This window comes from Pseudorasbora parva, chromosome 22, assembly GCF_024679245.1.
Source record: "Pseudorasbora parva isolate DD20220531a chromosome 22, ASM2467924v1, whole genome shotgun sequence".
NCBI lineage: Eukaryota > Metazoa > Chordata > Actinopteri > Cypriniformes > Gobionidae > Pseudorasbora > Pseudorasbora parva.
The window spans coordinates 8,518,326-8,530,646 of NC_090193.1; the positions used below are offsets into that span (position 1 = coordinate 8,518,326).

A 12,321-nucleotide genomic window follows, 5' to 3' on the forward strand; every position below is an offset into this window, starting at 1 on the left:
TTCTCTGGTGCTTGGACATGGGCGTAAGAAACTCCAAAGTACTACAGAGATTGGCTGAGAAAAGCCCAAAATCTGAGAAGCCGAAACTTCTCCGGGTTCATGGATTCACAACCATTTAAGAAACAGCAGACAACAGGAACAAAGGATTCTTTTCAACAAGTTGATAAGTCTCCAAAGAGACTGACAAAAATTGCCAAGGCTGACTGTATTTCAAGTCAACCTAGCGGGGTATTGGGTAAAGTTTTCAACCAGCAAAGATCACGACTCGGATAAACCTCATAGGCTACGATATTGCCTCTGCGAAAGAATGCCCTAAAACATCACAACATCTTCGATGCACATATCTGGACATGGAACGACAGGATGGTATCAAGCTTTAAACTGCTATGCAATCAGCTTCTGGCACTGATGGCTTCATAGTGTGACTATGAAAGAGGTGAGGGAAATGCACGAAAAGATTTATTCATTGTCCTCTTCTCACTCAAAAAATTGCACTGCTTCGGTACATCTGGGAGGAGAGAATTATGGGTATTCTGGCAGCAAAGGGGCGGGATCATAATGCTCAGTCTCTAAGAACATATTTGAGTTCAGGAGTGATTCAGCATGCCCTCTACGAGGTTGGGTAGGATAATGAAGAGTGCAAGGACACTGCAAACATTTTCTGAGATAGGATCAATGCCAGCTATGCTATGTTTTTCTAGACTCAGGCTTTCTCTCTAGGTTCTTTCCAATAAAGTAAAATCAGCACACAAAAAAACATAAGCACATCTCCTTCCATCAACACAAATGTGAGTCTCCTAACCAAAATAATACATTGCTTCATGCTGGTCAGTCTAAGGCTCGAATCTCTCATCACCTCAACATTTTTACAACACATTAAGGTAAACTTTTTCTCCGTTGTGTTAATGATAGTGGCTGCAAAGCACGAATTCTGTCCCTTCAGACATGGGACGAGGTGGCTGAGTGGTTAAGCCGATGGACTGCTAATCCATTGTGCTCTGCACGCGTGGGTTTGAATCCCATCCTCAACGATGGTTGTCTTTAGTGTTCGAGAGTGCCAGGCAAAGTTGTTTAAAGCACTTTGCTTTAACGTACTTACCACCGCTTTAACGTTTAACTACTTTAAAGTAATCATCCTAAACATAGCTGCAGAAAAACACCACATCCCAGTTTAATGCAGCCGCGTGACGAGGTGGCTGAGTGGTTAAGGCGATGGACTGCTAATCCATTGTGCTCTGCACGTGTGGGTTTGAAACCCATCCTCAACGATGGTTGTCTTTGGTGTTCGAGAGTGCCAGGCAAAGTTGTTTAAAGCACTTTGCTTTAATGTACCCCCATTTAGGCTAGCCTATTTTGCTCTACGGAGATCCTAGTAAAAAAAAGTCAACTGCAGGGATGCTGCTTGCATCATCCAACTGTTTACAACACATCATGGCAAGCTTTAACTGAATTACATTTTATTGATAACAGCAAAAAAGCTTGGGTTAATATCTGATAACATTCTGATTACAGGATCAATAAAACAACTTCTCTGGTGCTTGGACATGGGCGTAAGAAACTCCAAAGTACTACAGAGATTGGCTGAGAAAAGCCCAAAATCTGAGAAGCCGAAACTTCTCCGTGTTCATGGATTCACAACCGTTTAAGAAACAGCAGACAACAGGAACAAAGGATTCTTTTCAACAAGTTGATAAGTCTCCAAAGAGACTGACAAAAATTGCCAAGGCTGACTGTATTTCAAGTCAACCTAGCGGGGTATTGGGTAAAGTTTTCAACCAGCAAAGATCACGCCTCAGATAAACCTCATAGGCTACGATATTGCCTCTGCGAAAGAATGCCCTAAAACATCACAACATCTTCGATGCACATATCTGGACATGGAACGACAGGATGGTATCAAGCTTTAAACTGCTATGCAATCAGCTTCTGGCACTGATGGCTTCATAGTGTGACTATGAAAGAGGCGAGGGAAATGCACAAAAAGATTTATTCATTGTCCTCTTCTCACTCAAAAAATTGCACTGCTTCGGTACATCTGGGAGCAGAGAATTATGGGTATTCTGGCAGCAAAGGGGCGGGATCATAATGCTCAGTCTCTAAGAACATATTTGAGTTCAGGATTGATTCAGCATGCCCTCTACGAGGTTGGGTAGGATAATGAAGAGTGCAAGGACACTGCAAACATTTTCTGAGGTAGGATCAATGCCAGCTATGCTATGTTTTTCTAGACTCAGGCTTTCTCTCTAGGTTCTTTCCAATAAAGTAAAATCAGCACACAAAAAAACATAAGCACATCTCCTTCCATCAACACAAATGTGAGTCTCCTAACCAAAATAATACATTGCTTCTTGCTGGTCAGTCTAAGGCTCGAATCTCTCATCACCTCAACATTTTTACAACACATTAAGGTAAACTTTTTCTCCGTTGTGTTAATGATAGTGGCTGCAAAGCACGAATTCTGTCCCTTCAGACATGGGACGAGGTGGCCGAGTGGATAAGCCGATGGACTGCTAATCCATTGTGCTCTGCACGCGTGGGTTTGAATCCCATCCTCAACGATGGTTGTCTTTAGTGTTCGAGAGTGCCAGGCAAAGTTGTTTAAAGCACTTTGCTTTAACGTACTTACCACAGCTTTAACGTTTAACTACTTTAAAGTAATCATCCTAAACATAGATGCAGAAAAACATCACATCCCAGTTTCATGCAGACACGTGACGAGGTGGCCGAGTGGTTAAGGCGATGGACTGCTAATCCATTGTGCTCTGCACGCGTGGGTTCGAATCCCATCCTCGTCGTTTGATGTCTTTAGTGTTCGAGAGTGCCAGGCAAAGTTGTTTGAAGCACTTTGCTTTAATGTACCTACCACCGCTTTAAAGTAATCATCCTAAATATAGCTGCAGAAAAACACCACATTCCAATTTCATGCAGACGCGTGACGAGGTGGCCGAGTGGTTAAGGCTATGGACTGCTAATCCATTGTGCTCTGCACACGTGGGTTCGAAACCCATCCTCAACGATGGATGTCTTTAGTGTTCGAGAGTGCCAGGCAAAGTTGTTTGAAGCACTTTGCTTTAATGTACCTACCACCGCTTTAAAGTAATCTTCCTAAATATAGCTGCAGAAAAACACCACATTCCAATTTCATGCAGACGCGTGACGAGGTGGCCGAGTGGTTAAGGCTATGGACTGATAATCCATTGTGCTCTGCACGCGTGGGTTCGAAACCCATCCTCAACGATGGTTGTCTTTAGTGTTCGAGAGTGCCAGGCAAAGTTGTTTGAAGCACTTTGCTTTAACGTACTTACCACCGCTTTAACGTTTAACTACTTTAAAGTAATCATCCTAAACATAGCTGCAGAAAAACACCAGAGCCAAAGTTCCTTGTAGACGCATGACGAGGTGGCCGAGTGGTTAAGGCGATGGACTGCTAATCCATTGTGCTCTGCACGCGTGGGTTTGACACCCATCCTCAACGATGGTTGTCTTTAGTGTTCGAGAGTGCCAGGAAAAGTTGTTTAAAGCACTTTGCTTTAACGTACTTACAACCGCTTTAACGTTTAACTACTTTAAAGTAATCATCCTAAACATAGCTGCAGAAAAACACCAGAGCTCAGCTTCATGCAGACATGTGACGAGGTGGCCGAGTGGTTAAGGCGATGGGCTGCTAATCCATTGTGCTCTGCACACGTGGGTTCGAAACCCATCCTCAACAATGGTTGTCTTTAGTGTTCGAGAGTGCCAGGCAAAGTTGCTTAAAGCACTTTGCTTTAACGTACTTACCACCGCTTTAACGTTTAACTACTTTAAAGTAATCATCCTAAACATAGCTGCAGAAAAACACCAGAACCCAGTTTCATGCAGACGTGAGACGAGGTGGCCGAGTGGTTAAGGCGATTGACTGCTAATCCATTGTGCTCTGCACGCGTGGCTTCGAATCCCATCCTCGTCGTTTGATGTCTTTAGTGTTCGAGAGTGCCAGGCAAAGTTGTTTGAAGCACTTTGCTTTAATGTACCTACCACCGCTTTAAAGTAATCATCCTAAATATAGCTGAAGAAAAACACCACATTCCAATTTCATGCAGACGTGTGACGAGGTGGCTGAGTGGTTAAGGCGATGGACTGCTAATCCATTGTGCTCTGCACGCGTGGGTTTGAATCCCATCCTCGTCGTTTGATGTCTTTAGTGTTCGAGAGTGCCAGGCAAAGTTGTTTGAAGCACTTTGCTTTAATGTACCTACCACCGCTTTAACGTTTAACCACTTTAAAGTAATCATCCTAAACATAGCTGCAGAAAAACACCAGAGCCAAAGTTCCTTCTAGACGCATGACGAGGTGGCCGAGTGGTTAAGGCGATGGACTGCTAATCCGTTGTGCTCTGCACGCGTGGGTTCGAATCTCATCCTCATTGTTTGATGTCTTTAGTGTTCGAGAGAGCCAGGCAAAGTTTTTTGAAGCACTTTGCTTTAATGTACCCCCATTTAGGCTAGCCCATTTTGCTCTACGGAGATCCTAGTAAAAAAAAGTCAACTGCAGGGATGCTGCTTGCATCATCCAACTGTTTACAACACATCATGGCAAGCTTTAACTGAATTACATTTTATTGATAACAGCAAAAAAGCTTGGGTTAATATCTGATAACATTCTGATTACAGGATCAATAAAACAACTTCTCTGGTGCTTGGACATGGGCGTAAGAAACTCCAAAGTACTACAGAGATTGGCTGAGAAAAGCCCAAAATCTGAGAAGCCGAAACTTCTCCGTGTTCATGGATTCACAACCGTTTAAGAAACAGCAGACAACAGGAACAAAGGATTCTTTTCAACAAGTTGATAAGTCTCCAAAGAGACTGACAAAAATTGCCAAGGCTGACTGTATTTCAAGTCAACCTAGCGGGGTATTGGGTAAAGTTTTCAACCAGCAAAGATCACGCCTCGGATAAACCTCATAGGCTACGATATTGCCTCTGCGAAAGAATGCCCTAAAACATCACAACATCTTCGATGCACATATCTGGACATGGAACGACAGGATGGTATCAAGCTTTAAACTGCTATGAAATCAGCTTCTGGCACTGATGGCTTCATAGTGTGACTATGAAAGAGGCGAGGGAAATGCACAAAAAGATTTATTCATTGTCCTCTTCTCACTCAAAAAATTGCACTGCTTCGGTACATCTGGGAGCAGAGAATTATGGGTATTCTGGCAGCAAAGGGGCGGGATCATAATGCTCAGTCTCTAAGAACATATTTGAGTTCAGGATTGATTCAGCATGCCCTCTACGAGGTTGGGTAGGATAATGAAGAGTGCAAGGACACTGCAAACATTTTCTGAGGTAGGATCAATGCCAGCTATGCTATGTTTTTCTAGACTCAGGCTTTCTCTCTAGGTTCTTTCCAATAAAGTAAAATCAGCACACAAAAAAACATAAGCACATCTCCTTCCATCAACACAAATGTGAGTCTCCTAACCAAAATAATACATTGCTTCTTGCTGGTCAGTCTAAGGCTCGAATCTCTCATCACCTCAACATTTTTACAACACATTAAGGTAAACTTTTTCTCCGTTGTGTTAATGATAGTGGCTGCAAAGCACGAATTCTGTCCCTTCAGACATGGGACGAGGTGGCCGAGTGGTTAAGCCGATGGACTGCTAATCCATTGTGCTCTGCACGCGTGGGTTTGAATCCCATCCTCAACGATGGTTGTCTTTAGTGTTCGAGAGTGCCAGGCAAAGTTGTTTAAAGCACTTTGCTTTAACGTACTTACCACCGCTTTAACGTTTAACTACTTTAAAGTAATCATCCTAAACATAGATGCAGAAAAACATCACATCCCAGTTTCATGCAGACACGTGACGAGGTGGCCGAGTGGTTAAGGCGATGGACTGCTAATCCACTGTGCTCTGCACGCGTGGGTTCGAATCCCATCCTCGTCGTTTGATGTCTTTAGTGTTCGAGAGTGCCAGGCAAAGTTGTTTAAAGCACTTTGCTTTAACGTACTTACCACCGCGTTAACGTTTAACTACTTTAAAGTAATCATCCTAAACATAGCTGCAGAAAAACACCAGAGCCCAGTTTCATGCAGACGTGAGACGAGGTGGCCGAGTGGTTAAGGCGATGGACTGCTAATCCATTGTGCTCTGCACGCGTGGGTTCGAATCCCATCCTCGTCGTTTGATGTCTTTAGTGTTCGAGAGTGCCAGGCAAAGTTGTTTGAAGCACTTTGCTTTAATGTACCTACCACCGCTTTAAAGTAATCATCCTAAATATAGCTGCAGAAAAACACCACATTCCAATTACATGCAGACGCGTGATGAGGTGGCCGAGTGGTTAAGGCGATGGACTGCTAATCCATTGTGCTCTGCACGCGTGGGTTTGAATCCCATCCTCAACGATGGTTGTCTTTAGTGTTCGAGAGTGCCAGGCAAAGTTGTTTGAAGCACTTTGCTTTAACGTACTTACCACCGCTTTAACGTTTAACTACTTTAAAGTAATCATCCTAAACATAGCTGCAGAAAAACACCAGAGCCAAAGTTCCTTGTAGACGCATGACGAGGTGGCCGAGTGGTTAAGGCGATGGACTGCTAATCCATTGTGCTCTGCACGCGTGGTTTTGACACCCATCATCAACGATGGTTGTCTTTAGTGTTCGAGAGTGCCAGGCAAAGTTGTTTAAAGCACTTTGCTTTAACGTACTTACAACCGCTTTAACGTTTAACTACTTTAAAGTAATCATCCTAAACATAGCTGCAGAAAAACACCAGAGCTCAGCTTCATGCAGACGTGTGACGAGGTGGCCGAGTGGTTAAGGCGATGGGCTGCTAATCCATTGTGCTCTGCACACGTGGGTTCGAAACCCATCCTCAACGATGGTTGTCTTTAGTGTTCGAGAGTGCCAGGCAAAGTTGCTTAAAGCACTTTGCTTTAACGTACTTACCACCGCTTTAACGTTTAACTACTTTAAAGTAATCATCCTAAACATAGCTGCAGAAAAACACCAGAGCCCAGTTTCATGCAGACGTGAGACGAGGTGGCCGAGTGGTTAAGGCGATTGACTGCTAATCCATTGTGCTCTGCACGCGTGGCTTCGAATCCCATCCTCGTCGTTTGATGTCTTTAGTGTTCGAGAGTGCCAGGCAAAGTTGTTTGAAGCACTTTGCTTTAATGTACCTACCACCGCTTTAAAGTAATCATCCTAAATATAGCTGCAGAAAAACACCACATTCCAATTTCATGCAGACGCGTGACGAGGTGGCCGAGTGGTTAAGGCGATGGACTGCTAATCCATTGTGCTCTGCACGCGTGGGTTTGAATCCCATCCTCGTCGTTTGATGTCTTTAGTGTTCGAGAGTGCCAGGCAAAGTTGTTTGAAGCACTTTGCTTTAATGTACCTACCACCGCTTTAACGTTTAACCACTTTAAAGTAATCATCCTAAACATAGCTGCAGAAAAACACCAGAGCCAAAGTTCCTTCTAGACGCATGACGAGGTGGCCGAGTGGTTAAGGTGATGGACTGCTAATCCATTGTGCTCTGCACGTGTGGGTTTGAAACCCATCCTCAACGATGGTTGTCTTTGGTGTTCGAGAGTGCCAGGCAAAGTTTTTTAAAGCACTTTGCTTTAACGTACTTACCACCGCTTTAACGTTTAACTACTTTAAAGTAATCATCCTAAACATAGCGGCAGAAAAACACCAGAGCCCAGTTTTATGCAGACGTGAGACGAGGTGGCCGAGTGGTTAAGGCGATGGACTGCTAATCCATTGTGCTCTGCACGCGTGGCTTCGACTCCCATCCTCGTCGTTTGATGTCTTTAGTGTTCGAGAGTGCCAGGCAAAGTTGTTTGAAGCACTTTGCTTTAATGTACCTACCACAGCTTTAACGTTTAACCACTTTAAAGTAATCATCCTAAACATAGATGCAGAAAAACACAACATCCCAGTTTTATGCAGACACGTGACGAGGTGGCCAAGTGGTTAAGGATATTGACTGCAAATCCATTGTGCTCTGCACACGTGAGTTCGAATCCCATCCTCATTGTTTAATGTCTTTAGTGTTCGAGAGAGCCAGGCAAAGTTTTTTGAAGCACTTTGCTTTAATGTACCCCCATTTAGGCTAGCCCATTTTGCTCTACGGAGATCCTAGTAAAAAAAAGTCAACTGCAGGGATGCTGCTTGCATCATCCAACTGTTTACAACACATCATGGCAAGCTTTAACTGAATTACATTTTATTGATAACAGCAAAAAAGCTTGGGTTAATATCTGATAACATTCTGATTACAGGATCAATAATACAACTTCTCTGGTGCTTGGACATGGGCGTAAGAAACTCCAAAGTACTACTGAGATTGGCTGAGAAAAGCCCAAAATCTGAGAAGCCGAAACTTCTCCGTGTTCATGGATTCACAACCGTTTAAGAAACAGCAAACAACAGGAACAAAGGATTCTTTTCAACAAGTTGATAAGTCTCCTAAGAGACTGACAAAAATTGCCAAGGCTGACTGTATTTCAAGTCAACCTAGCGGGGTATTGGGTAAAGTTTTCAACCAGCAAAGATCACGCCTCGGATAAACCTCATAGGCTACGATATTGCCTCTGCGAAAGAATGCCCTACAACATCACAACATCTTCGATGCACATATCTGGACATGGAACGACAGGATGGTATCAAGCTTTAAACTGCTATGCAATCAGCTTCTGGCACTGATGGCTTCATAGTGTGACTATGAAAGAGGCGAGGGAAATGCACAAAAAGATTTATTCATTGTCCTCTTCTCACTCAAAAAATTGCACTGCTTCGGTACATCTGGGAGCAGAGAATTATGGGTATTCTGGCAGCAAAGGGGCGGGGTCATAATGCTCAGTCTCTAAGAACATATTTGAGTTCAGGATTGATTCAGCATGCCCTCTACGAGGTTGGGTAGGATAATGAAGAGTGCAAGGACACTGCAAACATTTTCTGAGGTAGGATCAATGCCAGCTATGCTATGTTTTTCTAGACTCAGGCTTTCTCTCTAGGTTCTTTCCAATAAAGTAAAATTAGCACACAAAAAAACATAAGCACATCTCCTTCCATCAACACAAATGTGAGTCTCCTAACCAAAATAATACATTGCCTCTTGCTGGTCAGTCTAAGGCTCGAATCTCTCATCACCTCAACATTTTTAAAACACATTAAGGTAAACTTTTTCTCCGTTGTGTTAATGATAGTGGCTGCAAAGCACGAATTCTGTCATGGGACGGGACATGGGACCTTCAGACATGGGACGAGGTGGCCGAGTGGTTAAGCCGATGGACTGCTAATCCATTGTGCTCTGCACGCGTGGGTTCGAATCTCATCCTCAAGGATGGTTGTCTTTAGTGTTCGAGAGTGCCAGGCAAAGTTGTTTACAGCACTTTGCTTTAACGTATTTACATCCGCTTTAACGTTTAACTACTTTAAAGTAATCATCCTAAACATAGCTGCAGAAAAACACCACATCCCAGTTTAATGCAGCCGCGTGACGAGGTGGCCGAGTGGTTAAGGCGATGGACTGCTAATCCATTGTGCTCTGCACGCGTGGCTTCGAATCCCATCCTCGTCGTTTGATGTCTTTAGTGTTCGAGAGTGCCAGGCAAAGTTGTTTGAAGCACTTTGCTTTAATGTACCTACCACCGCTTTAACGTTTAACCACTTTAAAGTAATTATCCTAAACATAGATGCAGAAAAACACAACATCCCAGTTTTATGCAGACGCGTGACGAGGTGGCCAAGTGGTTAAGGATATTGACTGCAAATCCATTGTGCTCTGCACGCGTGAGTTCGAATCCCATCCTCATTGCTTAATGTCTTTAGTGTTCGAGAGAGCCAGGCTAAGTTTTTTGAAGCACTTTGCTTTAATGTACCCCCATTTAGGCTAGCCCATTTTGCTCTACGGAGATCCTAGTAAAAAAAAGTCAACTGCACGGATGCTGCTTGCATCATCCAACTGTTTACAACACATCATGGCAAGCTTTAACTGAATTACATTTTATTGATAACAGCAAAAAAGCTTGGGTTAATATCTGATAACATTCTGATTAAAGGATCAATAAAACAACTTCTCTGGTGCTTGGACATGGGCGTAAGAAACTCCAAAGTACTACAGAGATTGGCTGAGAAAAGCCCAAAATCTGAGAAGCCGAAACTTCTCCGTGTTCATGGATTCACAACCATTTCAGAAACAGCAGACAACAGGAACAAAGGATTCTTTTCAACAAGTTGATAAGTCTCCAAAGAGACTGACAAAAATTGCCAAGGCTGACTGTATTTCAAGTCAACCTAGCGGGGTATTGGGTAAAGTTTTCAACCAGCAAAGATCACGCCTCGGACAAACCTCATAGGCTACGATATTGCCTCTGCGAAAGAATGCCCTAAAACATCACAACATCTTCGATGCACATATCTGGACATGGAACGACAGGATGGTATCAAGCTTTAAACTGCTATGCAATCAGCTTCTGGCACTGATGGCTTCATAGTGTGACTATGAAAGAGGCGAGGGAAATGCACAAAAAGATTTATTCATTGTCCTCTTCTCACTCAAAAAATTGCACTGCTTCGGTACATCTGGGAGCAGAGAATTATGGGTATTCTGGCAGCAAAGGGGCAGGATCATAATGCTCAGTCTCTAAGAACATATTTGAGTTCAGGATTGATTCAGCATGCCCTCTACGAGGTTGGGTAGGATAATGAAGAGTGCAAGGACACTGCAAACATTTTCTGAGGTAGGATCAATGCCAGCTATGCTATGTTTTTCTAGACTCAGGCTTTCTCTCTAGGTTCTTTCCAATAAAGTAAAATCAGCACACAAAAAAACATAAGCACATCTCCTTCCATCAACACAAATGTGAGTCTCCTAACCAAAATAATACATTGCTTCTTGCTGGTCAGTCTAAGGCTCGAATCTCTCATCACCTCAACATTTTTACAACACATTAAGGTAAACTTTTTCTCCGTTGTGTTAATGATAGTGGCTGCAAAGCACGAATTCTGTCCCTTCAGACATGGGACGAGGTGGCCGAGTGGTTAAGCCGATGGACTGCTAATCCATTGTGCTCGGCACGCGTGGGTTTGAATCCCATCCTCAACGATGGTTGTCTTTAGTATTCGAGAGTGCCAGGCAAAGTTGTTTAAAGCACTTTGCTTTAACGTACTTACCACCGCTTTAACGTTTAACTACTTTAAAGTAATCATCCTAAACATAGATGGAGAAAAACATCACATCCCAGTTTCATGCAGACACGTGACGAGGTGGCCGAGTGGTTAAGGCGATGGACTGCTAATCCATTGTGCTCTGCACGCGTGGGTTCGAATCCCATCCTCGTCGTTTGATGTCTTTAGTGTTCGAGAGTGCCAGGCAAAGTTGTTTGAAGCACTTTGCTTTAATGTACCTACCACCGCTTAAACGTTTAACCACTTTAAAGTAATCATCCTAAACATAGCTGCAGAAAAACACCACATTCCAATTTCATGCAGACGCGTGACGAGGTGGCCGAGTGGTTAAGGCGATGGACTGCTAATCCATTGTGCTCTGCACGTCTGGGTTTGAAACCCATCCTCAACGATGGTTGTCTTTGGTGTTCGAGAGTGCCAGGCAAAGTTGTTTAAAGCACTTTGCTTTAATGTACTTACCACCGCTTTAACGTTTAACCACTTTAAAGTAATCATCCTAAACATAGATGCAGAAAAACCTCACATCCCAGTTTCATGCAGACGCGTGACGAGGTGGCCGAGTGGTTAAGGCGATGGACTGCTAATCCATTGTGCTCTGCACGCGTGGGTTCGAATCCCATCCTCGTCGTTTGATGTCTTTAGTGTTCGAGAGTGCCAGGCAAAGTTGTTTGAAGCACTTTGCTTTAATGTACCTACCACCGCTTTAACGTTTAACCACTTTAACGTAATCATCATAAACATAGCTGCAGAAAAACACCCCATCCCATTTTAATTCAGCTGCGTGACGAGGTGGCCGAGTGGTTAAGGCGATGGACTGCTAATCCATTGTGCTCTGCACGCGTGGGTTCGAAACCCATCCTCAACGATGGTTGTCTTTAGTGTTCGAGAGTGCCAGGCAAAGTTGTTTAAAGCACTTTGCTTTAACGTACTTACCACCGCTTTAACGTTTAACCACTTTAAAGTAATCATCCTAAACATAGATGCAGAAAAACCTCACATCCCAGTTTCATGCAGACGCGTGACGAGGTGGCCGAGTGGTTAAGGCGATGGACTGCTAATCCATTGTGCTCTGCACGCGTGGGTTCGAATCCCATCCTCGTCGTTTGATGTCTTTAGTGTTCGAGAGTG

The 12,321-nt window shown here is 43.6% G+C and overlaps 13 non-coding genes across 13 annotated transcripts; 8 read left to right on the plus strand and 5 right to left on the minus strand.

Moving 5' to 3' along the window:
* Positions 1–168: 168 nt before the first annotated feature.
* LOC137059016 (U4 spliceosomal RNA) lies at positions 169–309 on the minus strand. The gene has a single exon (XR_010900975.1). It is a non-coding gene; the product is annotated as a U4 spliceosomal RNA (small nuclear RNA).
* A 1,386-nt stretch (positions 310–1,695) lies between these two features.
* LOC137059000 (U4 spliceosomal RNA) lies at positions 1,696–1,836 on the minus strand. Its single transcript, XR_010900960.1, has one exon. It is a non-coding gene; the product is annotated as a U4 spliceosomal RNA (small nuclear RNA).
* Positions 1,837–2,713: 877 nt separating this feature from the next.
* Positions 2,714–2,795, plus strand: trnas-gcu (transfer RNA serine (anticodon GCU)). The gene has a single exon. It is a non-coding gene; the product is annotated as a tRNA-Ser (tRNA).
* A 360-nt stretch (positions 2,796–3,155) lies between these two features.
* Positions 3,156–3,237, plus strand: trnai-gau (transfer RNA isoleucine (anticodon GAU)). Its single transcript has one exon. It is a non-coding gene; the product is annotated as a tRNA-Ile (tRNA).
* A 1,598-nt stretch (positions 3,238–4,835) lies between these two features.
* LOC137058953 (U4 spliceosomal RNA) lies at positions 4,836–4,976 on the minus strand. Its single transcript, XR_010900914.1, has one exon. It is a non-coding gene; the product is annotated as a U4 spliceosomal RNA (small nuclear RNA).
* An 877-nt stretch (positions 4,977–5,853) lies between these two features.
* Positions 5,854–5,935, plus strand: trnas-gcu (transfer RNA serine (anticodon GCU)). Its single transcript has one exon. It is a non-coding gene; the product is annotated as a tRNA-Ser (tRNA).
* Positions 5,936–6,090: 155 nt separating this feature from the next.
* trnas-gcu (transfer RNA serine (anticodon GCU)) lies at positions 6,091–6,172 on the plus strand. Its single transcript has one exon. It is a non-coding gene; the product is annotated as a tRNA-Ser (tRNA).
* A 1,072-nt stretch (positions 6,173–7,244) lies between these two features.
* On the plus strand, positions 7,245–7,326 carry trnas-gcu (transfer RNA serine (anticodon GCU)). The gene has a single exon. It is a non-coding gene; the product is annotated as a tRNA-Ser (tRNA).
* A 1,139-nt stretch (positions 7,327–8,465) lies between these two features.
* On the minus strand, positions 8,466–8,606 carry LOC137058934 (U4 spliceosomal RNA). Its single transcript, XR_010900898.1, has one exon. It is a non-coding gene; the product is annotated as a U4 spliceosomal RNA (small nuclear RNA).
* Positions 8,607–10,247: 1,641 nt separating this feature from the next.
* On the minus strand, positions 10,248–10,388 carry LOC137058963 (U4 spliceosomal RNA). Its single transcript, XR_010900923.1, has one exon. It is a non-coding gene; the product is annotated as a U4 spliceosomal RNA (small nuclear RNA).
* Positions 10,389–11,265: 877 nt separating this feature from the next.
* trnas-gcu (transfer RNA serine (anticodon GCU)) lies at positions 11,266–11,347 on the plus strand. Its single transcript has one exon. It is a non-coding gene; the product is annotated as a tRNA-Ser (tRNA).
* A 392-nt stretch (positions 11,348–11,739) lies between these two features.
* trnas-gcu (transfer RNA serine (anticodon GCU)) lies at positions 11,740–11,821 on the plus strand. Its single transcript has one exon. It is a non-coding gene; the product is annotated as a tRNA-Ser (tRNA).
* Positions 11,822–12,213: 392 nt separating this feature from the next.
* trnas-gcu (transfer RNA serine (anticodon GCU)) lies at positions 12,214–12,295 on the plus strand. Its single transcript has one exon. It is a non-coding gene; the product is annotated as a tRNA-Ser (tRNA).
* The last annotated feature ends 26 nt before the right edge of the window (positions 12,296–12,321 follow it).